The 27,353-nt window shown below is 42.7% G+C and overlaps 1 long non-coding RNA gene across 1 annotated transcript; it reads right to left on the bottom strand.

Moving 5' to 3' along the window:
• Positions 1–756: 756 nt before the first annotated feature.
• Positions 757–27,353, bottom strand: LOC138445577 (uncharacterized). The gene is made up of 3 exons (XR_011258929.1): positions 27,233–27,353; positions 7,504–7,798; positions 757–2,488 (listed from the first exon to the last, which is right to left on the bottom strand). It is a non-coding gene; the product is annotated as an uncharacterized lncRNA (long non-coding RNA).

The raw sequence follows: 27,353 nt of genomic DNA, 5'->3' as shown, positions 1-27,353 counted from the left end.
CCCAACTTTAGGTAGTATTGTATTTCACAGAGGAGGAAAAGTCATAGAAAGGTTAAGTAATTTGCTCATTGTCACAAGGGTGATCAGGATCTGAACCAAGGGTCTAAGATGTTAGCAACAAAACCATGCTGTTAAGTAATTGTTCATGTTTATGTCACCGACTCCAGACAGAACAGAATGGCTCAGCCACAATTCAAAGACAGAAGGGTCCAGATGTTAGAGATTAATCCAGACAGTAGACGATGTCTAGCTGGAGGAGTCTTGGTAATCTCTTAAATATTTTGCTGGAAGGTTTTGTAACAAGTTAATAAAGAGGAACCTCAATTAAATAGAGTGGGGAGACCAGCAGGGGGAGCTCTCACACCCTGTGATGATCACATAGCACAACAGGTAGGAGAAAGACTTCTCTTTCCTAGAGGGGACGCATTTGCTTAAGCTCTCATGCCTTCCTTTCCTCTCTATTAAAGGTTTCATCTTCCCTTACTGGGAATTAGAGGAGGGGCCTTCATGCTGCTCATCATAGTTTCAGACCTTGAATTGCAATTCTCTGCTGATCCCGATTAAACCCATGTTCACTGGAGAAATACCTGGCAGCCTATTTGTTTCAGGTCAAGAGTTTCCTTCCCTGGAGAAGGAAATGGCAACCTACTCCAGTATTCTAGCTGGGAAAATTCCATGGATAGAGGAGCCTGGCGGGCTATGGTCCATAGGGTCACAAAAGAGTCAGACACTACTGACTGCACACACATCCATACATGCAAGTTTCAAACATAATCGAAATTTATTTAAAAGTCTAAAATAGTTTCTTACAAAAAAGAAAAGGCTCCAACATAATCAAATGGATACATATTAATAGCAAATGGTCATTTAAGCTCTTCTATATTATTAGAACAGTTTTAAATCAATATTCTGAGATAATACACTTAAGTTGCCAAAAAATTTCTTTTTGCATTTCTTAGTAAAGTATTATTTTTTCTGTCAAGCAACATTTAAAATGCATTTCTTTCCTATTAGTCGAATTTCATGAGCCTGTTAAGTACCACGTGGAAGTAATCAAGTCCCATTATGAACCCAACACCAATTTCAAAGCAGCTTACCCACTTGTACCAGCAGCTGTGCACTTTTTAACTCACAGTTGAACTTTTTAAATCCCTTTGTTTTCATTTTGAGTCTGCTTCTTTGATGTAAGTTAATTGCTTTGGCAGGATTTGGGTCCTGCTGGGGTTTGCGCAGCTGGGACCAGCACTCACTCCACTGAGGGCTGGCAGTAGATGGTGTGCATGGTGCCGGGCAGTGAAGCTTAGTGTTCCCTGGCAGACAACCAGCTCTCTCTTTGCTTCTGGGGCTCCTGTGGGCTTTTATAGATCACTCAGGCCTGGGTGGGGAGTTATATCAGTGACTGAGAGCGTGGCTGCAGGCCCCCACTGGCCTCATTCTCTGGTGGAGTCCTAGCCAAGAGGCACGGGTTCCTTGACCATGAGTGCTGAAGTTGGGCCTCATGGAAATCTCCAGTTTAGTCTTTTCTCCCAGTCCTGACCCTAAATCCAAGTCAAGGGGCCCTGGTGGCTGGCAAAGGCAGCACTAATGAAGGGAAACCAGAAGCCTGTCCAGGGCTCCCCCAGTGAGCCAACGAGGATCTGAGTAATGACCCTGAGAAAGTCTGGACTCACCTGCTGTAGCATCACCTAATATCCTTAGTTGAGTGTCACTTGAAGAATTGATAGGAACAATTTCAACATGGGACATTGCAGCCCAGACAAGGCCAGACTACCTTCTGAAGAAGGGCTAGGTCACTCCCTGTTGCTTTTGGAGGAGCTGACTTGCTTGCCTCACGTGGGGGAAGACTTGCCTGCCCAGAACTGGCCTGCAGCCCACCGTGCTGACTCAGGTGCCTTCCTGCTACATTGAGCTTGAAGAGCGCTGCCCTCATTTACAAAATCCTATATCTGCGTCGTCAGCATAAGGCTCTTTCCCTTGTCCATAGCTCTCAGTCTGGAAGCCAGCTCCTTGTCTGTGGACATCTGGTCTCTGTGACTGTGCCCCTCTGGCCCCCCGCCCTGATGCTGTCCACCCCAGCCAGCTGACATTCTGTGCACTCTGCTTAGACTCTGGGCACACTTAACCATGTCCTGCTCCTATTACTGTATTGTAGAAACTAGGTCTCATTTTGAAATCCAAACATTGCATGAGAGAACAGTAGAGAAAGGAATTTTCCAAAGACTTAGTTTTAGGACAGATGAATATTTTTAAAGGCGCAACATGGTTTCATCAGAGAAAAAGTAGCTTCCTTTGTTCCGATTATAAAAGTGATTCAAGATCTCTGAAGAAGACTCCAGGAAATGCTGAGGGAGAAAGATACCATGCTAAGCACTGCACATGGTCACTCCCTCACTCCCTCATTCTTTGATTCAGCACAGGGAGGAGCGTGGTAAACAAGTGGACAACGTCTCTGCTCCCGTGGGTCTTGTATTCCGATGAAGTAAATAGGCTACAAAGAAACAGAGGGTTGTAGACAGTTCAGTCAGCTCACGAAATTATATATCATTCCATTCAGTTCAGTCGCTCAGTCATGTCCAACTCATTGCAACCCCTTGAATCACAGCATGCCAGGCCTCCCTGTCCATCACCAACTCCCGGAGTTCACTCAGACTCACGTCCATCGAATTGGTGATGCCATCCAGCCATCTCATCCTCTGTCGTCCCCTTCTCCTCCTGCCCCCAATCCCTCCCAGCATCAGAGTCTTTTCTAATGAGTCAGCTCTTCGCATAAGGTGACCAAAGTACTAGAGTTTCAGCTTTAGCATCATTCCTTCCAAAGAAATCCCAGGGCTGATCTCCTTCAGAATGAGGTGTTATTAGTGGTAAAGAACCCACATGTCAATACAGAAGACACAGGGGCCACGGGTTTGATCCCTGTGTCTGGAAGATCCCTGGAGGAGAAATGGCAACCCAGTCCAGGGTTGTTGCCTGGAGAATCCCATGGACAGAGGAGCCTGGTGGACTACAGTCCACAGGATCCCAAAGAGTTGGACACGACTGAGGCAACTTAGCACCCAAGGAATAAAGAGTGATGGTGTGGGGTCTCATGAGGAGAGGTGGCAAGCCTGAGGAGGCAGCATTTAAAGAGGCCTAGTGCTGGAAGCGGAGGAGAGAGGCATGCAGGGTACGTGGTGGAGGACACGCTCGTGGGAACTGTGATGTGGGATGTGGGGTGAGGGAAAGGTGTTGCCAGTGAAACTCAGGGTGAGCAGCTAGGTGAAGAACATTAAGGTTTCCTGAGATGAGAAAAGCCTCATGTGTTCTTCACAGCGGTCCTCTGAGGTGGGTTCTATTATGCTTCTAATCCTATCCCTGTGTTCGTCACTCAGCTGTGTCCAAATTTTTGCGACCCATGGACTGTAGTCAGCCAGGCTCCTCTGTCCGTGGGATTCTCCAGGCAAAAATACTGGCATGGCAACCCACTCCAGTATACTTATCCCACCCTAAACCTCTGTGTACCTTTACACTGAAACTGTATCTCTCCTAAATTATTCCTATAGCTATTATATCACACAGGAAGATTAAACCCAATGGCTGGAAGGTAACTTGGCTCAGGACCTGCGATTAGGAAGCAGTGAGCTAGGGTTTGAGCCTGTTTTGACTGGATCCAGGGTCCACACCTTTCTCCACTCTAAGATTACTCTTCACTTACCAACCACAGACCACCATTGTCAGCATCTTTATTTCCTTTTGGCCTTAACATGCATTTCTGTCTTTTAAAACAGACCTGTGACATATAACCTTATGACCTATCCCATAAACCATTATAATATTAGAGCATTATTAAACACAGTTTATAACATCTTCCATGAAACTAGCATCTTTCAAATGTTTCTTTTCAATAGAATAAGACTCTGAGCAGCAGTTTTTTGGGGAAAAACAAGTAAATGGCCTAAGAAAGTTTCCTCAAGGGCTGGAGATGGGGAGTGAAGAACTAATAGATGTTTTCCTTATTAAAGGTATGTTTCTCAAAGAGTCTCACCTGGATGTGAGATGTTGTTTTAGTTGCTGAGTTGTGTCTGTTTCTTTCGCCACCTCATGGACTGTATCCCACCAGGCCCCTCTGTCCATGAGATTTCCCAGACAAGAATATTGGACTGGGTTGCCATTTTCTTCTCCAGGGGATCTTCCTGACTCAGGGATCGAACTTGCATTTCCTGTATGGCAGGCGGATTTTTTTTTTTAACCACTGAACCACTTGGGAAACCCAATATGTAAACATACATTTGAAAAATCATTGCATTATATAAAGAATCTTACTGTACATTATGTATTAGTAAACCGACTTAAAAATTATTTACTTTTATTCTTCAAAATTATCTTCAAACTTCAAAATAAATCTTTAAGTCTGAGCTCTGAGCCAGAGTAATTCACCTATTTCTTGGTATCTAATTTGAAATTACAGCATGTACTCTGCCTCATTGTTTGATTCTGGCTCCTGTGGTTTCAAGTAGTGGAGATCCAATCAAGCTAGTTCAAGTAACAATAGATAGTGGTTACCTTAAATTGAGTTAGCTACAGAGATTGAAAGTGAAAATCAATCAGTCGTGTCCGACTCTGTGATGCTATGGACTGTAGCCTGCCAGGCTCCTCTGTCCTTGGAATTCTCCAGGCCAGAATACTGGAGTGGGTAGCTGTTCCCTTCTCCAGGGGATCTTCCCAACCCAGGAATCAAACCAGGTTCTCCTGCATTGCAGGTAGATTAGCTTGCCTGGTAAAGAATCTGCCTGCAATGCAGGAGAACCTGGTTTGATTCCTGGGTCAGGAAGACCCACTGGAGAAGGGATAAGCTACTGACTCCAGTATTCTTGGGTTTCCCTGGTGGCTTAGATACTGAAGCAAGCAGGAATTTTTTAACACTGGAAGTTGACTTGGGAGGAGCAAGTCCAGGGGTGTCAGAGTCTTGGGAAGAAGGAAGCTCTGCAGAAAATGATGTATGATGAGCTGTGATACACCGCACCATGGCTTCTGCTTGGTGGGAGCCTGACAGACACAACAGGTCTTCTAGGAACCTCCCCCACCCACTGACAGGTCCGAAGGATAAGTTGGACCTTTGAGGGTCCAGGATGCAGGAAGGAGGGGTTTGCCTGCCTGGCTCCTGCTCATGCTATCCCCCTGATAAGAGTTTGTCCCAGGGGCTTCGACTCCCTCTCACTTGCAGGTTGTCAGGAGGCCCCTGCAGTGACTGGTTGGGAAGTTTGGTGCAGCACCTGGGATGGCGAGTTGGGGAGTGGGCACTGCTCACCCTGCAATGTGGGCTGTTGGGAGGTGGGTGTTGGGAGGGTCTGACGTGGTACCCAAGACTTGTGACTGACATGTCTGAATAGCACTGGGCTGAGTACTATGTTTGGATGATCCTGTTGAAACCTCATCAAAACCATCTGAGGTAATTTGCACTTGACTTATAGTTAGAAAAAAGTAGGGGTAAGTGGTGGAACTGGGCTTTTCATGTAGGAAGGCGGACCTGAGAGTTCACACCTTAACCACTGTGCTGCCCTTCCAAAAGCTCTGGAACAGCACAGAGGGGCCTGTTAAAGCAGTGATATTCCAGGGGAATAGACAATGGGCACTCTTGGGAATAACTGCTCTTGGGAACTGGACACCCCTGGGAGCCAGGCCATCTCAGAGGTTTGAGTCAGGGACCTTCCTGGCACACCTGCTCCTGTCCTTTTATTCATTCGGTGAGTCATCTTCCTCTGCCCCTCCTTGTCTCCAGTTTTGCATCACAGCCACCTTCCCCTCACTTCGGAGCCTTCTCCAGGCTCCGAGTCCTGGCATCCTCTTAGACTCTCCCCTTAGGGTATACTGTTTCTGTGTCTTGGTTTTCCACTTCTGTGTTCCTCCAGGAAGCATTGGCCTGACATAGTTGTTATAGTGTGTTGGCTGTAAGCAACAGATTATTAAGCTCTATTTTAAATGAATTATTTAGAAACTTCCCTGGTGGCTCAGATGGTAAAGAATCTGTCCACAATATGGGAGACCCAGGTTCTAACCTTGGGTCAGAAAGATCCCTGGAGAAGAGAATGGCTACCCACTCCAGTGTCTCTTGGCTAGAGAATCCCATGTCCAGAGGCGCCTGACAGGCTACACTCCTTTACCTGGGTCCAGCCCCAGTGGATCCAGGGTAATTCAAAGCGGGGATGGAGTCAGCAATTAAAGAGAGATTAATTAGAAATTTAAAGAGAGATTAGAGAAGAATAATGTAGTGAAAAAATAGAGGATAAAAGAGGCTGATATTCCTTGGTTTACATGGAAAGCTAATAAAGTATCAAGACAAGAAACTTGCACCGTTTACATTAGGACACAGGCGCCTGCTTGAATAGCAGAGGGTGCCCCTCCTTGGGCTCCCTCTTGAGTGGGTCTTAGAAGCCCAGGCAAATAAGTAAACATGGAGAGCCTCTGTGTTCCAAGGGATCAGCCTGAAAAAGAGAGGGAGGAAGAGGGAGAAAGAGAGAGAGAGAGAGTCAACACGGGGGAGGCCAAGCTTGTGCAAAAACCCCATAACTTTATTTCAAAAGGTGCTTATATACCCTAAGTTTCACATAATGAAAGATAGAGTCATGCAGGGGCAGCAGTCCTGACCCTTATCAATACCAGGCTTTCTTTCTGCATATCTTTCCATACACAAAAGGTCTCAGGTGATTTACATTACCTTCTGGCCAAGAGGCCTGTTAACACTTTATGGCTCTCTTCCTTAATGAATGTTAATCTCATTTCCCTGAAGTGTTTTTCTTTAATCTGCATCACCCTTAAAGCACTAAATAAAGTTACATCCCTGTAGAACAAAGCTGCAGTGGGTTATAACAAAGAAGGTACTTAGCTCAAAGATCTATGTTGCTACTTGTTTTTTCTATATACCAACTATATCAACAAAAAAAAAGATATGAAAACGTAGCAGCAAGTATTGGCTCAACAATGAAACCCTTAATCAGTCCTATTCTAATGATTTTGACTCCTCAGAAGCCCCTACATTCCTAGAATGTTTTAAGCTTCCTGTGCCTCTTGCCTTCAGGAGGCTGTGAGCAATCACATGCACAGTTGTAAAAGGTCTGGACAGACCTGTCAGGCAAGGTAGAAAGCTACCAGAGGGGTTTGAGCTGAGACACTCCTTTTATATGCAGGAGACAGTTAGCTGGAGCTCTAAGTTAACTTTTTCCAGAAAAGGGTGGTGGGGGATAGCCCCCTGTTAATGTCAGAGGAGTTGGTGAAAGGCATAATATAGTAAAACAGACAGATTTTGGTTCTGGGGGTAGATGCTCGAGAAAATCCAAGGTGGGGGGCCCTGAGGCCTGATCCCGCCTTTGCGTTTTGTCAGGCCCCCTTTCTCATGACCTTTGCCATGGGCGGGATTCCCCATGCTGGCTCCCAGCACTCTTTGGGTAGCAAAGAGTCAGACATGACTGAGTTACTAACACTTTTACTTCACTTCACAGGTAGATCACAACAGTGCTATTTGGAACTTACGGGACCTACGAATCTCTAGAGGGTCTCAGAAGGCAGCTCTGAAGGACACTCCTTGTATGTGCCATCTTTGGAATGTTCTTTTTCTTTTCTGCCTTTGCATGGCATGGCCTGAAATTCAAAGTTCTCACAAAGAGGATCTGATTGGCCAAGTGTTCTTGATGTACCAGCCCTCAGCCATGCCAGGAAGTTTTGCCAGGAAGTTAGTTGAAGGAGCTTCCGGTGATTCCTGGGTTCGCGCTCCCCACAGGATTGCAGGTGTTGACCGAGGGTGATTTTCCAGGAGGGTGTTAGGATGCTGTAAAGGAAGCAGGGGATGAAAGTCAGGTAGACAAAGTATGATAAGGGTTTCCCAAGCTGGCTCACCCTTTCTCTCATTGCAGCACACGCCCCTCATCTGCTGGGTGGTCTGCAGTGGGTGGTGGTGTAAAGTTGTGGCCAGCCTCAGTATGTTTCAGAGTAAAATGTGAATGACTCAATTATCTGCTATTTTGAATTATTTATGCCACCACTTCCTTCAGGTTGCACATCCTAGATCTGGTCATGGAAAAGGACTGTGTTATGGCCATTGAGATCAGATGACTCTGTGCACTGGATTTCTTTGTTTACAAACACCCCATCAGTGTTGATCTTTGAACTTAGAACCGGGTGTGGGAAACATAATAGAATATATAAACATATATAATACTCTTGAAGAATATATTTAACAAAATAAATATATAATATAAAACAGTGCATAATGAAAGAAAAAGTGTATGCATATGGTAGTAGCAGGGTTGAGAGCATAATTTCTATTAGATGTAATGTGTAATGTAACTCTTGAAGAATATATTTAACACAACTGTATATAAAATACACTTAAAATAGATAGGCAACAAGGTCCAACTGTACATCACAGGGAACTATACTCATTATCTTATAATACTCTATAATGGAAAAGAACCTGATTTATATATATATATATATATATATATATATATATATATATATTTGTTGTTGTTTAGTTGCTAAGTTGTGTCCAACTCTTTTGTGACTCCATGGACTGTAGGTTGCCAGGCTCCTCTGTCCATGGGATTTTCCAGGCAAGAATAATAGAGAGGGTTGCCATTTCCATCTCTAGGGATCTTCCCGATGCAGGGATCAAACTCGAGTCTTCTTTACCAGTGGGCCACTACAGAAGCCCTGATTGGGCTTTTATATATATATATATATATATATATATATATATATATATATATATATAAACTAAATCACTTTGCTGTATGCTTGAAGCTAATAGAACATGGAAAATTAACCATAATTCAATTAAAAAATAAACTAATCTTGAAAGAATATATTTGATCTGGGAGAGAGAGAAATTTGTAGTGTAGCAACTAGATGATCTATGTCCAGATTAATTAATCTAAAGTATAATTTTTGCCATGGATTTTTTTCCCAGAAGCTATGGCAGAGATTGGTGTATGATTGCCTCTTCTCCTGTGTGCTGGGTACAGGTGTCAGCCCAGGTCTCTGCCTGGGCCACGGCCTCTTCTGAGCCTTGCAGGGGTGGCCACAGGCCGGCCATTTGTAAACAGCACACACCTGGCCGCCTGTCTCCTGCTCTCCTTCCACTGCTAATGCCACAAAGTGCCTCTGGCAGGATAAATAACTTTGTTACTAAGCTGTAAAGTAGAGCAAGTTATTAATATTGTATGATTTGTATTCTATTCCATTTTTTCCTCTAATCGAGAGATCTCACTATATCCTGGAAAACATATCTTTAAAACTGCTGACTAGCATGTCTTGCATGAACTGAATTAGGGAGTCCCTTTGCTGTTGGAATTTTGATTGGAAGTTTGTTTTAATAAGTCCATGTTTACTTCTGAGATGCTCATTTTCTTTTGGAATTCAATTGATTACAGCAGCCTAACTCTCAGTGGTAACTACAAGAAATTAGATTTTGCTGTGAAGCATAAACAGGCCCACGACTGATGATCCGACTCTCCGAGCATTATCAGGAGGCTGGTGGAGGCTTTGTTGTTGGAGGTAATTGACTCTGAAAGCTTTTGAAAATTGAAGTTTACAGGAGCAGACCCAAGTTGGTGATGTTTGTTTCATCTGAGGTTTTTGAATAAGACATGTTCTAGTATCATGTTATAAAGCACAGGTTTAGCTAAGATACTAAACTCAACATTCAAAAAACTAAGATCATGGCAACCGGTCCCATCACTTCATGGCAATAGGTGGGGAAACAGTGGAAACAGTGACAGATTTTATTTTCATGGGCTCCAAAATCATTGCAGACAGTGACTGCAGCCATGAAATTAAAAGGCATTCACTCCTTGGAAGGAAAGCTATAACATACTTAGACAGTGTATTAAAAAGCAGAGACATTACTTTGCCAACAAAGGTCCATCTGGTCAAAGCTATGGTTTTTCCAGTAGTCATGTACAAATGTGAGAGTTGGACCTTAAAGAAGGTTAAGAACTGAAGAATTGATGTTTTCAAATTGTGGTGCTGGAGAAGATTCTTGAGAGTCCCTTGGACTACAAGGAGATCAAACCAGTTAATACAAAAGGGAATCAACTCTGAATATTCATTGGAAGGACTGATGTTGAAGCTGAAGCTCCAATACTTTGGCCACCTCTTTGATGCAAAGAGCTGACTCATTAGAAAGGACCCTGATGCTGGGAAAGATTGAAGGCAGGAGAAGTGGGCAACAGAGGATGGGATGGTTGGATGGCATCACTGACTCAATGGACATGAGTTTGAGCAAACTGTGGGAGATAGTGAAGGATAGGAAAGCCTGGTGTGCTGTAGTTCATGGGGTTGCAAAGTGTTGGACACAACTGAGCGACTGAACAACAACTAACCTCCTTAGCAACAGCAGAAATTAAGTTAGGAAGAAGAAAAATAAAATTCCCTCCAGACCAGAGTGATTACTCTTTGAGGAACAGAGACAGAACAGGGTCTGCTGATACCACAGACTGAGCTAGGTTTGATACGGGTGTATCGCCCTTGGGCCATTCATAACTAGGAATTCAATTTTCTCCTTTTATTGATGTTCAAAGATCAAGAGTCTGACTTATCTTTTTTTATTAGTTGATTAAAAGATGAAACTCTCTGAAAAGACTCAGGACATTGGTATTAATCCTGGTTTTACACCAGCTCAGGTGACTGTCAGCCTTGCATCCCCAGCAACAGAAACATCTGGCATGTGACCTTGACGTGCACACTCCTACCCCAGGGGATGCCTAGGATGGGGCCATTCCTGGCTCATCTCCCGGGAACCAAACCTTACTACTGTCTAGTGGAGACACACGATGTGACATGGCTCCAGCTGATGGGAATCCACCGGTGCCTTCACCCGGCCAGGGTCTGCTCCTCTGCGTGGCCTGTTGTTCAGGCTAAGTGGTGTCTGACTTTTTGTGACCCCAAGGAGTGCGGCACTCCAGGCTTCCCTGTCCTTCACTGTCTTCCGGAGTTTGCTCAAACTCATGTCCATTGAGCCAACGATGGCGGTCTGGCAAGCCAAACAAGGCCTCTGTGTTTATATCAGGCTGATGTATGGAGCCACCACACTTATTAAGTCTGCCAAGTTCCTCCCATACCAGACTCTGAATTTGACAGTAGCCCTGAAATCTGATGTAGAGCCTGTAGTGATTCTGTCTGGTAGTCAACTCTAGAGGTGTGGCTGTCCTCTTGAAAATGTTCTAATTTTCTGTGGAGTCCCTGTTGATTCTACCAGTTGTTAATACGTAATGAACGCAACTGTGTCACGATGTAAACATTAGCATGGGTTAGATGAAAAGGTGCCGTTACAGTGCATGCCAGCTGTCCAGGCACTAGCCTACGAGTTCCACGAGAGCCTGGCCTTTGTTCACACCCTCATGGCCTGGCTCAGAGGGGAAGTCCAGTAGCATGTGTTGAGTCAGCTAGCAACTACTACAGTAATGGTAATATATAAAGTGATGGGGTATCGAACTCTTTGTTTACATGTGGGGGAAAAAAAAAAAAAACCTGCCTTGAGTGAACTTAATCAGAAGAAAAGATGCTGTCCTGGGTGGAGGGTGGGGCCCAGTCTTGGGATAAACTCTCAAGGACCCAAATCAACAGGCCTTCTGTGTCCACCTCTCAGCCCTGGTTTGTTCAACGTGCTCCACAAGTGACTCAGGGCCGCAGGCAACACCTCAAATCACGTTTTAGGTTTACTGTCAGGGAGGGACCACCTCCTTAGTTTTAACCCTGCCTCAGATTTTATCCAAACTCATAACGGCAGGGAAAACTAAGAATCTATTAGTCCGTGTTTAAAAACAGGTTAAAGAACAGAAAACTTCAGTGTATATTTCTTAAACATTTCATACTAACTTGCATTAAGTTGCCAATCTTTCAGTGTAAAGCCAAGACTTCTTTTTCCCAGTCGGGAAATATTGTTTGGATATCCATCCTGTTCTGGAAAACAATCAGATCTTCATGCATTATCCTTTCCAACCGTGATTTCTTTAAGATGGAACAAAGACTCCGAGATACTTGCAGTCAGTCTGAGTACAGCATCCCTCCAAATGTTTGAATCCCCTCAGCTGTGAACAGTGGTATTTCTCATTATTTATTTGACAGATCTGTGTGTGTGTGAGATTCACCTTCATCTGTTTTTCCCAAAACTTTCAGGATATATTTCACAAGAATGAAATTTTCACTTCTGTGGCACTCATTTTCTATTTGCTCAGTATTTAATGAAATTGCATACTTACCAGAACTGCAAAACTGGTGGGCATAAATGAGCCTGGCTCTTGGTTAGTACACACCTTAAAAGGGGCGAGAAGTGCGTAAACACTCTGAATGACAGCAACCAACCACCTTGCTCGGCAAGCCCTGGGCACCAGCAGGTCTGAGGAGCAGGATTAAACACTGTTGAGCTTAACAAAGGTCACATTACACTGCCTCTGGGTCCCCTCAGTGAATGGAGGGACAGACATGAGCATATGAAACATGGAACACAGGCTGTGTGTAACAGCATCTTAATGAGGGGGAAGAGGGGTTGTTATTTCTGCCTCAGGGCCGGAGGTCAGAGAACCTGCATTTTAAGAACAGCAAAGGAAGAAGGGAATGTTGAGAACCATACCAGGGTTAGGGTTAGGGGTGTAATGAAAGGAGAGTGGAGAGCTTGTGGCCGAGTCCAGCTATCGAAGGTCCTGGATCATTGAAAACTGAAGAAATACCAAAACAAATCTGTGAAAATTCTGATCTATTTTGAGTGTTGACATTTAACAAATGAAGACCAATAACTTACACAGAAGGTGCTCTTCACAAGAGATCACAGGACTGATTTTTTAAAGCCACCCAGGCACAACGGGCCAGCAGTGGGGCAGGTTTAAAATTGCATGACCGACTTGAATCATGAGCATACTGTTGGTGTATTTATGTGACTCTACGTGTGTAGTGTTGTTTGGAGATAGTTCCCAAAGCCCAGCTTTGATGTGGTTATGGATGTTCCACCACAGTTCATGGGGCTCCCCCAGGCATGCCTCCTTACTCACTCACACTCGGAGCGTGGCACTTGAAGGTGACTGCAGACTGAAAATGACTGGCTAGATGATGAGATGCAGAGCATGTTATTTATTCATTGGCTGTGCTGGGTCTTTGTTGTTGCGCAATGTCTTTTTCTAATTGTGCTGAGTGGGGACTAATTGTGCTGAGTTGAGGAGCATGGCTTCTTATTGTGGTGGCTCCTCTGATGCTGGGAAAGATATAAGGCAGGAGGAGAAGGGGATGACAGAGGATGAGATGATTGGATGGCATCACCGACTCAATGGACATGAGTTTGAGCAAGCTCTGGGAGATGGTGAAGGACAGGGAGCCCTGGCATGCTGCAGTCCATGGGGTCACAAAGAGTCGGACACAACTGAGCAACTGAACAATGACTCTTGCACCAGAGAACAGGCTCTAGGGAGCAGGCTCAGTAGTTGTGGTGCATGGGTTTAGTTGCCCCATGGCATGTGGAATCTTCCCAGATCGGGAATCAAGCCCACATCCCCTGCTTTGGCAGGTGGCTTCTTAGCCATGGACTACAAGGGAAGTTCCTGGGTATGTTTTAACTAAGCAACAATGGGAGATAAGAGACAAATCATGAAAAGACCTTGTGGCTGTGCTCAAAAGTTTGAAACAAAGTCAACAGAGAACCCAATAGTTGCCCTCTCTGAAAAAAAGCTCTTGGCAGTCACAAGCCAATCCTTGCATCTTTCCATTCTTTATATCATTTTCTTTGTAAGACTGTGATCCTCTCCTAAACATACCAAGTGAGCTCAGAATTAATACTGAATCATTGTGGATGCATCAGATTTGAGAGCAAAACAGTGAAAAATACCCTTCATTGAGTCACTTGGTTTGTGAAATGCTCTAGCCTTAAAGATAAAATTCTGGCTTGGGTTGAATATAAAAAATGTTCAGGAAAACACTCGGCACTGGAGCTTTGCACAGATTCTGACCTTGATAAAGCATCCTAGAGTCTCCCAGTTTCCACTGCTCTCCAGGACTCCACAAACATTCCTCACGCTGACATAACCTACCAGGGATCTGACTGGTGATGCTCTCCCTGCAGGGCCGTGTCTTTACCCTAACAGGTACATGGTGATAGATGTCATAAACACAAACAGACAGCACTGACGTCAAAAGGTTGTGGTGTCTCAAAGAAAAAAATTAAGGGTTGAGTGGTGCAACCTGTCAAAGAATGTGATGATCAAGTCTATTTCCTCGTTCTTGTTGATAAGTCTGCACTTTTGAAAAAGAGCAGCACCCGTTTGGAAACATCATCAGGGAGAATAACCTTTAATTGAAGGCAGAGTATCTGACAGTAAGTTGTGGGTGGATTTTTAAGAGGGACGGATGCTCTTATAATGAGCAGCTGTACACTGGAAGGAATCACGAGCTACTTGACAGCCTTTCATGCATTAAAACTTCCCTCTTAGCCTCGAGTCACAGAGTTTGCTTCTTTTAGGCCTGACCAGGCACTGACAGCATTAACATGCTGACTCTCAGCATGACTGACTCAATGGATTAAGGAAGACTTAAAAATAGACTGGGCATTTCTAGGAGTCACACTAATGTAAAATTATTTGGAATTTTGATGTTTTCTACTCATCTTGATGAATTTTTTTCCCATAGGAATGAAAAGATCTAATAGAAATGATTCAGTTTTTCATGTCAATGATTGATCAATAAAATGATAGAAATTTTTAAAAGTCAGATTCATGTTGATGTATGGCAAAACCAATACAATATTGCAAAGTAATTAACCTCCAATTAAAATAAATAAATTTATATTAAAAAATAAAATAAAGCTGAATAATAATAATAAAAAGTCAGGCAAAATGGTAGATGTGGTAGAGGTGGTGACATGTGAAGGTCAAACTTTGAGATCTTTGCATCAGTGATGGACTCGGATGTCTGAAGGGGGCCTGAGGTGACACTGGATTTGGGTAAGAGATGCAGTTGTGAGCTGAAACCTGGGTGATCTGCCTGCGTTTACTATTTGTCTGTTTTGAACTTAGAGTGTCCACCTCTGCCCAGGTTCAAAAGAGAGGATGTGTCTATTTCATTAGACTCCTGATGAATGGACTGTGAATGAAATGATGTCAGTGGAATTATAAATAAACATCTTGCTATACATGTTTTTGCTTTGTTTCTACCTTTTCTAAATTGTTTCCATGGAGATAAGGTTTACATTATATCATGGGTTGCTACTGTCACTTACCAACACTGGTCTTATAGATATTAATCTATTTTTAGATGAAGGCAGTAGTTCAGCAAGGGCCATAGCCATAGCTTTTACTCTGACCCACATAAAAAAATGTATTATATGTGTGTTTGTGTGCTCAGTCCTGTCTAACTCTTTGCAACCCCATGGACCGCCAGGCTCCTCTGTCCGTGGAATTTCCCAGGCAAGAATGCTGGAGTGGGTTGCCATTTCCTCCTCCAGGGGAACTTCCTGACACAGGGATTGAACCTGTGTCTCCTGCTTTGGCAGGCTGATTGTGTACCATTGTGCCACCTGAAAAGCCCAGTGTATTATATGAAAAGTGAAAGTGAAAGTCACTCAGTTGTGTCCGACTCTTTGCGACCCCATGGATTATTCAGTCCATGGAATTCTCTAGGCCAGAATACTGGAGTGAGTAGTCTTTCCCTTCTCCAGGGGATCTTTCCAACCCAGGGATCGAACCCAGGTCTCCTGCATTGTGGGCGGTTTCTTTACCAGCTGAGCTACAAGGGAAGCCCAATGTATTATATACCTATATATAAATACAAATTTATAACAAACATTCACATGACATCTCTGCATATTATAGAAACATTTATATTATGTAAATTATGTATAATTACATAAACATACATGTGAAACAGAAGTCTCATAAAATGAACTTCTTTCTTACCACTAGATGCCCTCTGATGGGGACTGATAGTGTGTGTAGAGCTCCCACATCAGTGTGTCAGCCCCGCCCTGGCAGTCCAGGCACCTACAATTCCACAAAAGAAATGCTGTGCCAGCAGTTAAGGGTGATTCCCACAGCAGGCCACCTACCATAACAGGGTCCAACCATGGGGCTCCTAGGTTATCAGTAGGCAGGATTCTTGAGGGCCTCTGGTCGACCTTAGGCGGGGTGGCATGTTGTAGAATGGAGCATGCCAAAGGGATGGAGGGCTGGGCCCCTGCTGTGTACAGCAGCCCAGCTGTAATGACTACAGGCTCAGTGAGGAATCCCCTCCAATGTGTGTGAGGAAGGGCTGAGAGTGTTGCCCTAAGATCTATTCTATTATTTCACAGTTTTTAAAAATGTCTCTAGATGGACAGTTTCTAACTTTTGTGTGCCTTTCTGCCTTTCCATCTGATGTCCTGGGATAAGAACTTGAATGAAGTGCCTATGCCTGTACTAATCAGCTGTGGATAAGCACTAGCCTCCTGTGGGCCAGACATGGCCATTTTCCATCACAAACTGCCTGCATCTCAGGGGCTAGTCTGGGCATCCTGTGAGCCAGACAGATATGCCAGGCAGCATCCTTAAGCGATGCTAATATCCTCGGGGTTTTAGAGCCGGATCCTAAGCTTCTCAAGGGCTCTCCTGGCGTTATTGACAAGTAGAAAGTATTCTCTGATTTTAATGGAGGAGAAACTGAGAAAAAAAGGGTGAGTGACTTTCTCAGGGTATCATGGAGAGTCCGTGCAAGGGACAATGATAGAACCGTGGTTCCACGTTGCCTGTTCAACATGATGGATCCAGAAACCTTACTGGTATTAAAACTGCTTTGTTTATATCATCTTAAGAAAAATCCCTACATAATCATAGTTAGCGTGATGTTCTCCAAAAAGTTATGTTCACTGTTACACATCCAGTATTATAATGGCTTGTTTGATCATTTGCTCTGTTATGCATATAAGTCCAGTAGCCCCTAATTACCTGTGATAGAAACACTACTTCCTTTCTTTCACCTGCAGAGGTTTTGCGTGTGTGTGTGTGTATGTGTGTGTGTGTGTGTGTGTGTGTGTGTGCGTGCCCTTTATAATTCTTAAGAAAGCCAGCATGGTTGCTCTGTAGCGACAGCAGTATAGCAAATTGTGATCCTTCAAAAATATACAGTGCAAGTAAAAATTATGACTCTGTGTTAAGAGAGTCACATATGACAACTAACAGATTTTACTCTGATCCTCATATCCATCACTTTGGCTTTTCCAGAATTATGTTTATAAAAGTATATTTCAAAGATGTGCAATAGACATTGGTCAAACTTGAAGAAAAGACTTACATGCTTTAAAAAAATTGGTCAGTGGGGTTATGTCCCTGGGCATTTGGGGAGTATTAACTGCTACTGGTTGTGAACATTGGCAGCTCCAAGCTGCAAATTCTATAACCCTTTCTGGACTACTGTCAGAGCCCTTGTTTCTTAGTGAATAGAGTTCTTAGTAAATAGATAAAAATCAAGATAAGAGCCCTCACTTGTTCTAAATCATTATGATAGCTGTCTCACACTTACTGTCTACCCCGTTAGATCTCTACAGTGAAGAGTATTGCTTTAAATGTGTGTGTGTGTGTGTATTTCAGAACACACTTCATTCAGATGCAGGTAACTGCTCTTTTTAGGTAAAGAAGTCCTGCTGCAGAAAGATCTATTAGTCAGGAACTCAGTCAGTGGTCAGGAAGGAACTTTGCGGGAGGTGACAACTCTGTTTTGTCAGAAGTTCATTTCTGGTTGTTATCATCACAGAGAAATCTGGCCTTGGCTTCAAAAGCCGGAGCACAGTTTTTCACTCTCCTCTGTTGTTTATTCTCACTACCCATCTCTCCAAAGAAAGGGTTTCAAATGATTTAATATTTTCTAAAACTTACTGGATTTAATTCTGCCCTTGGTGGCTGAAAAGACAGCAGCCTACCTATCTGTTGCCTTCCCCAACCTCGAACAAAATCTCTTCTAGTTTTCCAAGGATGAACTTGAGATGCTTCCTAAAGCAATCATTTAATACTACCAGGGACTGAGACACTGGGAGTGCTGAGCAAGAATTTTTCCACCAATATAGGAGCCAGATAGGGCTTCCTTGATGACTCAGCGGGAAAGAATCCGCCTGCAATCCTTGGGTCAGGAAGATCCCCTGGAGAAGGAAAGGGCAACCTACTCCAGTATTCCTGCCTGGAAAATTCCGTAGACAAGAGGAGCCCTGGCAGGCTATAGTTCACAGGGTCACAAAAGAGTCAGACATAACTTAGCAATTAAATAACAACTGGAGCCAGATACACTCACAGGACCTTTCGGGGAGAGAAAGAGAGAGTTCTGTGTGTGTCCTTAAGCCTTCTGCTGTTTCTGGGTCTATCTTTCCTCCGGAGGAACTTGCATTTCCCTGGAAGGGCCTGCCTGGTCCAGCCTGAAAGTGGACTGAAGGGCTGGTCTATGGATCTGTTGGCTAGTTCTCTTCACAGAAATCTTTTTCACATTTAAATTGACCCTGGAAACAAGTCCACCTGCCAAGGGGAGAATTTAAAGTGAGAGGCTGGAGCTTTTGATGGCAGAGCACAGGTGTCTGGCAGTGTCTAGATAAATTATCCCACCTCACCATAAATATTCCACTGATGTGTGCATGCTCAGGCACTCAGTTGTATCTGACTCTTTGTGACCCCATGGACTGTAGCCCACCAGACTCCTCTGTCCATGTAATTCTCCAGGCAAGAGTACTGGAGTGGGTTGCCATTTCCTCCTCCAGGGAAGGAAGACCCAGGGGTTGAACCCACATCTCTTGTTTCTCCTGTGTTGGCAGGTGGATTCTTTACCCCTGTGCAACTGGGAAAGCTTGTAAATATTCCACTGGATTCAGGGGTGGTTGTTACTTTCTGAGAATGGTTTCCTGCAAAGGGCAAGCCATAAGTGTTGGCTTTTCACTATCATATTTTATGGTCCCCCAGGTGGGAAAGGAATGTCTCCCTTAGGAAGACGTTATGTCCAGGTTGAGCTATCAACAAACCATTCCCTTTCTTTGGTCTAATTAAACTGTACACATTTCGGTGGGTATAAAATAGAGATGCTGACATGCCAACATTTATGCTGCTGACACAAAGGTTCCGAGCACAGATGATGTAAGCGGTGCTGACATAAACCTTCTCCCTGAGAATAGCTGCTGGAGGTACTTTTCCACAGTCTTCCAGTGGATTGACTTGAAGCATCATCTGGAATGATATAATGTCCATTATAAAATTTGGTCCCCTGATATGAAAAAAAATAACCCCTCGATTGTTCAATGACTTACTTCTTTTATGGAATAGCTGCTTAAATTAAAGCATGACTTTTTAAAGTTCAGCATCAGATGAAGAATGCAGTACCGATGTTCTTTGTATGAAAGGCTTAATTTTAACAGATCTAAAAATGACTAAAGTTCCTTTAGCTTGGGATGGAAAGTGGAGGCATGGTTGTCATTGTATAAAATATTATAATATAAATTTCATAGTAACTATTGAATTCACTGACAATTAGTTTCCACTGTAGATAATTCTGTACATGAATGTGATGAAACCTATTGGTATTCAGGGAGAAGTAGACACACATTCAAAATAATACACACGTACTTAAGGGGTCTATGACCTCCTGAAGTCACCTGTACAGCCCAGCTCAAGGCCTCCCTCTTCCTTCACTGGTTCCATTACATGATCAGAGATGGCACTTGCTACCTACATTTGAGGGGCATTATTAACTGGATGAAGCTTTTATTTAGAATATGCAATCCTCATCAATAGTAGCATTCTTTATTATTGATAATCAAGGATCCTGTGACTTCTCAGGATCTACTGGCTCCTGGAGGTATATTACTTCAAGTCTTCCAAGAAGCTTATGCCAAGACAGGGTTAGTTGCTCAAATTCACTGGAAGGAGCACCTGTGAAGCAGAAAGGAGGAGGGGGAAGATGAGCCTTCAGACATGGGAGCAGATCTGACGCTGTGGGAGCAGAGAAGGAAGGAAGGCTTGGGCAGGAAGAGGCTAGACTGAGTGCTTTATTGAGAGCTTTAGCCAGACAACCAGAGTCCTGGTGCCAAGACCGTGTGTGAGAGGAGGTCTTCACTGAGCAGGCTGGTTGACCTCTCTGACCCTGCCTCCACTTTGCCTGGATACAGGCAGCCACAAGAGCTGGAGCAGAGTCCTCTGTACCGGAGGATGTTGGTCAAACATGTTCCCCTGGTGGATTTTCTCCATGGCCACCAGCCTGGGGTAAGAGGGTGTTTGTAGGAGCAAAACTGGATGTCCTTTTTTCTCCCACTTCCTTACATTTTGAGAGCAGCTACTCTGCCAGTGTGATTTTGCCTGCCAATGCATCACGCAGGGACAGGTAATAAGATCTTGTGAATTTGTGGCTTAGTTTCCTGTCTCCCTATGACACCGTAGTTACTTTAATTGTTCCATAAGGGGACTGAGCAGAGGGAACATTATCCACAGAGGTTAAATACATGGATTTTCCCCCACACCTTTACCTTTTGTCTTAGAGCAATCGACAACATCATCAGCCAAATGACAGCTTGCTGTTTAAGTGTAGAGCCCAGAAAACTCAGCAACAGAAGCCAGGCTAATTAATAGACCCAGTGTCTCTCTTAGCTTGCCGTCTCAGTGGAATTATTCCTAAGATTGGTGTCCAGCTTTATTTATTTATTTAAAATCTCCTTCCCCAGCTCAACCAAGACCATGTGGGCTCTTGGCTCCTTTCTCTTATTTCAACAAAAGACAGATGGAGGATTCTCTTTCCTAAACCACAGAGCAAAAGAAAGGCCACTCCCCATCCAGAACTCTGTTCTCTGGAGAGTGAGATGCTTCAGATGTGTTCTGCCTGGGAACAGACAGGGTTCTCAGAGGGTAAAGTGGTGGGTTGTGGTGAGGGATGATAAAGAGGGCTCCTCTGTGATAGGAAAATGAAATACTCCCAGAACTCGGGAGTTTTAGATTATTCATTTACACATGCAACAGTCATGGGCAGTATGTGTATGCCAGACCCTGTTCTGCATGCAGGGCACCCCTCAGTGAACAAAATGAATATTCCTGCCCTTTGGGAGCTTATATTTCTACCGGGGAGACACTAACATGTACATTAGCAACGTTCATGGGAAATTCCATGGACAGAGGAGCCTGGTAGGCTACAGTCCATGAAGTTGCAAAGAGCCAGACACACAAATCCATCAGTAAATTGCTGAACCAACAAACCCATCAGTAAATTATATATCTAAATAAATATGTTACATATAAAATACAGCTTTCTTAAAATTGACTTAGCAGGAATTGCCCCATCTGCTCCGAGCAGAAGCAAAGTTTCTTCCCTCTGTGTTCCTGTCCCTTCTAGGGTCTTTCATCTTGGTTGCCGGTTACTTTCCCTGGGAAGGAAACACTTCCTTTGTAAACATCCATCTAGTGAAATTCCCAGGAGGTCGCCAACAGACTGAGATGACCCTCAATATATTATTTAGTTAATATCTTTGATTTTTGAAAAGACTATTTTAACTAGGTCTCAGTAAGTTTTCCACAATCAGTTCAAAAAATATATTGACAGTACAATTGGCTAAACCCAAATTCCCAGGAAGAGGAAATGGTAACCCACTCCAGTATTCTTGCCTGGAAAATTCCAGGGACAGAGTACCCTGGTGGGCTACAGTCCATGGGGTCGCAAAGAGTCAGACATGACTGAGTGCGCACACACACACACACACACACACACACGCATTATAACATCCAGGTCTTTGTTCCAAATTCACGGGAATATATCTACCAGGATGAGCATGGCACTGGATACAGACAGCCACCCGTCTTGATGATGACCTAAAATCCATCTAAACCTGTGATCTCTATAATAACCAGGAGTCGAGACAATAAAAAGTCGGAGCTGTGAGGAAGGCAGACATTTCGATTCTCCCTGTGGTACATTAAATAATACAGCCTGCAATACAGAGCGACAGGAGGAGAGAGCCAAGCAAGAAATGATGGTTTCAAGTGTGTGGACTCACAGCTCAACCCTGACCCCACTTCAGGATCCAATTTCAGAGCATCTGAGTGGACACAGACTGGCTGGATTGAATGGGAGCTTCTCTCTTCCTTCCTTTCTTCCTCCCGCCTTTCCTCCTTTTCTTTCTCTCTCCTTCTTCCTTTGTTCACTTCCTTCTTTCCTTTCTTTCTCTCTTTGCTTCTTTCTTTCTTGATTCTTTATATTCTTCTGGCTTCATCTTTTTATTAATAGCAAAATACTCCCTAAACTATCAGTAGCTTCTTTTAGAATTAAATGATATATTTTTTATAGTAGGTCTTTGTTGGTTATCTATTTTAAATATAGCAGTGTGTACATGATATACCTTTAAAATTTTTATTTTTCAAGTATTTATTGAATTTGTTACAATATTGCTTCTGTTCTAGGTTTTGGCTTTTTGGCCATGAGGCCTGTGGGATCTTAACTCCCTGGACAGGAATTGAACCTGTACCCCTTGCAGTGGAAGGCAAAATCTTAACCACTGGATTGTCAGGGAAGTCCTTACGGATGTAGTTTTAGAGAGAGTGAAAATAAAGCATCAAACTATTTTTTTCACCCTAACTTAAGGCCTATACATAGACTCTATTTTTACTTTCTTCAATTAAAAATGCAAAAATTATCTTAGTAGCTGTGGGCAGTTGAAACTTTAATGAAACTTGATTAAGTCAATATTCAATTTAAGGAAAAAGGAGGTCACAATTAGAAATATTTACAGAATGAATGGAAATATCCCGCATCCCTGTTATGATTAATACTTTTAAGGGCAGGTCACACTCCGTGTTGTCACTCCCTCCCTCCACTGGCTTCACTGATATCCTGTCTGGTGAGGATGCTGTCTCTGGGGTTACCATCAATATGGCTCCATCGACATCCTGTCTGGTGAGGATGCTGTCTCTGGGGTCACCATGAGTGGATCCATCAGTCCTCCAGCCCTTTTTCAACACCCTGTACCCTTGGCCTCCTACTCTCTTAGAGTTTCTCTCCTTTCTTGCTTCCTGTGACACTGTGTTTTCTTGTGTGGCTTCATCTGGCTCTCATCAGATTCCTTTATCCCCTCCTCTTTCTCTTTCTTAGAGACAAACTCCCAAATCCAGTCACTGGTCCTTTTCTGTTTATACAATCCATCCATCATTTCCACTGCTGTGCTTTAAGCCCTGAATTGTGCATTCAGAAGCGTTAGCTTTGAATGCACAATTATCTTCAAAGCATCTACCAATGGATGCCCCCTAAGGTATCAAGTCAAGTGTCTGAAAGAGAATTCACCTCTACCCCACTTCTACTCTTCCTGTGTTTTCAAGCAATATCTTGTTTGTGTTCTACCAGTTTCTTGGACCAGAAAACTTGGTCAATCCACCTTCAGGTCCATATCTGTCATTCACTACATTCAGTCACCCATCTCATCATCTCCTCTCCTCTCATCTATTTGTAATGTTCAATTTCCATTACTAATGCCACTTCTGTAGTCAGGCTCGCTTGAGATTTTCACTGGATCCCTACCATAAAGGCCTTTGACTAGAATTCCTCTTTATCTTTCCTTTGACTTCAAAATGTCACTTGGTGTTTGAAAACATCTGTCATTATTTAAGACACAGAACCAAATTAAGCCTATCTTAGAGTAGGGAACATCTTTAATTTGGGGAAATTTTTATTTTATCACTTGATTTTTTAATTGAAAAGTGAAAGTTAGTTGCACAGCTGTGTCTGACTCTTTGTGGTTCCATGGACTGTAGCCCGCCAGGCTCCTCTGTCCTTGGAATTCTCCAGGCAAGAGTACTGGAGTGGGTTGCCATTTCCTTCTCCAGGTTTTTAATTGAAGTGTAGTTGATTTACAACATGTAACTTTCAGGTGTACAGCACAGTGATTTAGTTATACATACATACTCTTTTTCAGTTCTTTCCAGTTACAGATATTGAATATAGTTCTTTGTACTATATATAGCTGCTGTTTATCTATTTTATACATAGTATATGTATAGATAGTGCGTATATGTTAATCTCAAACTCTAAATTTATCCTTCCTTCCTTTTTCTCCTTGGTAATGGTAAATTTGTTCTCTATGTCTGTGAATCTGTATTGTAAGGGCATGTGTTTATCATATTTTAGATTCCATGTGTAAATGATATCATGTGATATTTGTATTTCTCAGTCTGGCTTACTTCACTTAGTATGATAATCTCTAAATGCAAAACAGGTTTTCACTATGCTTCCCAGAAGACTGTGCTGACGGATTCATTGATGATCTCCATTATTCCTGTCTTTCTGCTGTTTATGCTGCATCCTTCTTTCTGATTTTACTGTTAGAAAGGCTATCTCCCACCTCTCTGCGGCAAACACTCCAGTGTATGTCTTGGTGCCTATGGAATAGAGTCAGACCTGGCCTGTGTGGCTGACCCCTACCTGAAGCCTAATCCCCATCTTCACCCCACAACAGATAACATTTCCAGAAATAACTCTCCAATATGTGGGAGCAATGTGATTTGTGTCTCATTCAGAGATTCACCACATTGTCAAGAACTGTTATGCCCAACAGTCCATGAGAGAGCCTGTGGATTGATTTCTGAAGGTCCTTGAACCTCCTGAAACATGCACACTTGAATGAATTTTTCAGGGGGATATGCTTCACACCTCCTGTAAGATTGTCAAGTGGGTTCTGACACCCCAAGAATTTCAGAACCATGGTAAATCTGTTGAGAGCTTGGGCATTAGTTAATCAAACCTGATGTAACAATAAGATAAGAAATAAGAATGGGTGTTTTGTACCCAACAATGGATGTAAAGTACCCAACAAAATAAGGATGGATAACAGTGTTTTAGTCAGATCATAAAACAGATCTGGGGGTGATGATGGCTCTGGGGGTGATGATGACTTGCCTGGGGTCACTTACACACTAAACAACACATTTTATTTTATTAATATAAATTTATTTATTTTAATTGGAGGTTAATTACTTACAATATTGTACTGGTTTTGCCATACATCAACTTGAATCCACCACAGGTATACACGTGTTCTCCATCCTGAACCCCCGTCCCTCTTTCCTCCCCGTACCATCACTCTGGGTTGTCCCAGTGCACCAGCCCCAAGCATCCAGTATCATGCATCGAACCTGGACTGGTGATTCATTTCATATATGATATTATACATGCTTAATTGTTCCTTTCTTCTCTGTTGTTTGCTCTTTCACATGTTAATTTTACCTTTTTTTTTTTAATTAAAATAAAGTGGAAGCAACTTGAAATCAGGGATCTTTCCTTGAAATGACACAACAATGAGGATGATAAAGGATGATGATGATGAAGATACTTTTGGAGGAAACTGATGAAGGGACACAACCAAAGCAAATTGTTAGTGGATATAGGACCAAGACTCAGGAAACAGTTACATAGTGCTGCTTCTTATGCACTGAAAACACTCAGTAGGCCTCTTAAAATTCCTGGATAACCAGAACTTACTAATTTCAGTCAAGTGCATTGAATAGGTCACACAATTTCCAAATAAATGTAAAATGCTAGGCTCATTAATTTGCAGATTTACTTTTCATGTTATGCAGTTTATTTACAGATAAATTAAAGGAAGAGATGGCCGTTTATCTGAATTCTCTTTCACAGGCTATGCGAAGCCGAGGAGCTTGCCTCAAGTTTTGCTTAACCTTTACCAGACAGTTCAAATCTCTCCATTGTCTGCTCTACTGATTTATATAAGGTTTTAGGAATAGTTTTATTTTGTTAGAGAACTAAAGTACCCTCTACTGTTCCTTTTCTGTCATTACAGTCTGTTAAGACCCTTGATTTAATAGAAAAATTTAAGAAATTAAAACAAAAATTTGATTTCTGATAAAGCTAAATTGACACTGTGAGTTATAAAAAAGAAACTATCCTTGACTAAGCATTTCTGAAGCATTTATATGTTTTATAACTTGATTAGTAAATAAAATCCCAGTTATTTGACTTAATCATATTTTTGTTGCTTAAATTTTGACTTAGAGAAATGCAAATGCCATTTATAAAGAGCACTTTCAACTTTTCATATTGGTTTCAATTCATTTTATGTAACCTAAATGTTTTTGCTTGGTTGACTAATATCTTTTTAAAAAGACGAACCCAGTAGATATTTCCAATTTAAATATGCAGAAGCATAAAGATAATTAAGAAGAGCTAGTCATGATTATATTAATGCAATTAATTAAACTTGCTACTGAGGAAGAAAATCTCCATCTTGTTGAGATGTCATGTGATTAATATTCTGAATAACTTAAAAATAGAATTATCTTACAAGTCTACATTTTTGCTTGTTGCAGACTCAATTTTTGACTAATAATTATGCATATCTCCTTACAGAAATTTTCAAGTCAAGTCAAATTCATTTCAACCACTATTCCTAATCACATCATTAAAAATTTATGTCATCTCCAATCTTAGCATTTTGTTTATCTGCATACTGAGAGGTTTAGGATCTGTAGAGAACACTCCTTTACAATTTCATAAATCTAATCATTTAAAAACACTTTTCTCTTTCTCATTCTCTTTTCCATAAGAGTCTTTCATCATTGGCAAGGTTTTAAAATTTTTCTAGCTGTTGGTAGCTATTCAGTTCCTGCACAAAGACACAAATCCTGGCTGCTGGCCTTTTGGCATCTGCTAATATTTTCATAGACCTCATTTGAACTTTCAGTTTGTTCATGAAACTTCAGAGGCTGAGAAAGAACCAGCTTCTATTTGTCTTTTTCACCCTTCACTTTTAATCCTTTCCATAAGACACTTGAAAGGACTGTACAAGGCAGTTTAGGGATAAAAAGGGAAAAGAAGAAAATCTACATTTCCTTCACAACGTTTTGAGTCTCTGTTTTCTTTTCATCCAGAGAAAATCAAATTAAGCAAACATCAAAACTGGGGACAACAGGGTGCCTTTAACTGAGATCAGCATTGGATGAGCCTCAAATTTAGAACAGCCATTTGAGCTCCCCTGTGTGCCAGAATCAATCAGCAAAATGAGCCATAAAAACACATACAAAAAAGTGGAGCAGAAGCAAGAGGGCCTTGTCCAGGAGTAGTGAGCTCACACTTAACCAAACCGCAGCACCCCAAATTTGCAGAAAGACTCAGGTCCTTCTGGGGCCCGTCAGGCCCTCTGGCCTCTTGGGAAGCCCTGGAAGCATGGTTGGCAGCTACCCTTTCTCACTCTAACCAAAGAAGGAAGCGGGGCCTGTCTCCTTGGTGATGCTCTTACCTGCTTCCCCAAGTCAGTGCATCCGGATCCAAGCTTAGATCATCTCCGGATAGGTGGGGGTCCCAGTTTGGGTAGGAGGGCATCCCGTCTCCCCGGGTCTCTCTCAGATGGGCCGCCCTGT

The sequence above is a fragment of the Ovis canadensis genome, chromosome 9 (genome assembly GCF_042477335.2).
Source record: "Ovis canadensis isolate MfBH-ARS-UI-01 breed Bighorn chromosome 9, ARS-UI_OviCan_v2, whole genome shotgun sequence".
NCBI classification, from domain to species: Eukaryota; Metazoa; Chordata; class Mammalia; order Artiodactyla; family Bovidae; genus Ovis; species Ovis canadensis.
This window is presented reverse-complemented; position numbering and strand designations above follow the sequence as displayed.